This window comes from Malus domestica, chromosome 14 (assembly GCF_042453785.1).
Source record: "Malus domestica chromosome 14, GDT2T_hap1".
Classification (NCBI taxonomy): domain Eukaryota; kingdom Viridiplantae; phylum Streptophyta; class Magnoliopsida; order Rosales; family Rosaceae; genus Malus; species Malus domestica.
Window position 1 is genome coordinate 22,326,028 of NC_091674.1, and position 2,391 is coordinate 22,328,418.

A 2,391-nucleotide genomic window follows, 5' to 3' on the forward strand; every position below is an offset into this window, starting at 1 on the left:
TGCTCGCGACCTCCCTCTTGGCTGTGATGGGAAACGGTCAGGTTGGGAAGTATATCACCCGAACTTCCTTGCCCGACAGCTCGGCTACCTTCAGGGCTGCCCTATCCCCCTTCTCTCCTCCCGATCGGTCCTAAGCCGTGGACGCGAACCTCGTTCCTCTGAGAAGGAGTGTAGAACCGCCGTGAGGGAATTCCAAGAGCACTGCCAAAAATTCCGGCTTCGACCAGCCACCCCAGAAACTCATTGCACCGACACCTTCGGTGAGTGGTGGGAAAATTACACCCAAGAGTTCTTTAGTGCGCCGGTCGAAGATGTGGTGAGCAGACTCTTCGGCGACCGACCTAAGAAGGCCTCGGCCCCTCATACTCAAGGTACCTGTTCCATTTTCCTCATTTCCATCAACCTTGCATATTGATTTGCCTCACTGACTTGTCTTTATCCTTTTAGGTAATCGGCTTTTGAGAAAGACGGAGGCAGTTGCCGCTGCTATGGCCGGGAAAAAATCGGTCGTGGCCCAAAAGGACAAACCCGCTGGTAGGGCCGTGCTAATCAAACGGCCTCGCCAAGAGGCCGGGCCGGCTATCGAGCCTTCCCCGCCTGCCAAGCGGGTCAAACAACTGGCGAAGAAAGGTGCACGGGAGATCCACGTTATCTCCAGCCACACGACGACTCCCAGTGCTTCCCCTTCTCCCGCCGCCGGCCATTCTGGGGTCAAGAAACAGCCGGCTTCGGCCATAGAGACGGCCCCAGCGCGGCCTACCTCTATGGCCGGCGAATCAGTTGTACCTCCCTCTGTCGAGAAGGCACCTGTCTCACAACAGGCGGTTTCTACGACCGAGGGAGCCTCTCCCAAGAATCCAAAGCCCACGGTCTTCGTGTTGGAAGAGAGTGAGGGGAGCGACGAGGTCCCGCTGGCGCGTCGTCCTCATACCCGTCAACCACCTCCTCCAGTATCCGAGATGGTGGTTCAAACCGGCCCCTCCTCGGCTAATCGTGGCAAGCACACGGTCGAAGAACCGACCCCGGTGGCCGATCCTCTCGTTCCTTCTCAGGACCAGGACGTCCCTGCCTCCACTGAAGCAGCTGCGCCAGTCGGCCCATCGGCAGCCGACCGTGGCAAACGGCTACTCGAGGAACCCGAGGCCACGGCGGAATCGCCGGTCCATCCTCAAGACCAAGGCTTCCACATTCCTCCACAGGAGGTTACCCCGGCTTTTGTAAGTACCTTCAATTTTCCTCCTGATTGCTTTTCTGCTTTAGAATTCTAAACAAGGAAAAACTAAATGTCAGGTGCCTGTACATTCTTTTCACCGTCAATTCTATGCGCCGAAGGGCGTTATCTATATTTCCTGGCCGCCTCAGTGGCCATCAAACGTAGATAACCTCCATCGGCCGCGTGAAGTGAGAAGCAATCTGAGACACTGGGCTCGACCATTGAGTTCTTTAGGTTCGAGCAACGACCCTGGGGACATGGCCGAGGTCTCCTCTCGGCAGGTTAAAAACGACACCTTCTTGCTATTCTTGTCATGACTTCCTTTAAGCTTAACCTTGTCTATTCGTGCAGGCTTCATGGGAGGTTGAATTCAAAGCTCTCCTCTCCAGCACGACTGCAGAGTCCGGCCCTTCGGCCGCTCCAACTGAGGCTGCCGATCCAAGCGCCCTAACCCAGTTGCGAGAAGTCCTGTCGCTCTCATCATCGCAAGTACTTGAGCGCAACGGTCTTGATCTGCTCGGCGTGTGTCTGAACGACCTTGGGGCCGACGGTCGCCTAAGCGGAGATGCCATTGTTCGGGCATCGTCTGCATTGGAGCACGTTCGGGAGACATTTGGCATCTTCCAGACTGCTCTGAAGGCCGAACAGGACCTGCAAGCCGCCACGGCTGTTCAAGACACCCTCCGTCCGAAGATTGACGATCTACGGGCAAAAGGAGAAGCGTTAGCCGAGCTCGACCGTCAGATGGCCGAACTAGCAAAATGCCGGTCGGTCATTGCTTCTGAGCTTGCGAGGGACTTCGAGTCAGGCGGGAAGGATCGCCTAATTGAGTATGCGGCGGCCAAAAAACGGGTCGAGCGCCTGAGGCTGGACAAAAAGAATCGGCAAGCCGAAGTCATCATGGCCGACGTGCGGTGGTTGGAGTTGAAAGCTCTGCTCAGCACTCTTCTTCCCTCATCTCCTTGAATGTATTAGACCTACTCATTTTTGTAATACCTGTCAATTTTAATGGAATGACTTTTTCTACAAAAAAATTTTTTTTATTCACGCATTTCCCATGTGACCGGATAGTATTTCTTCAAGAACTTCCCATTAATTGGTAATTTGTGAACTACTCCAGTCCGGTCTTTAAGATGATACGCCCCTTTACCGTATACCTTATGCACAATGAACGGCCC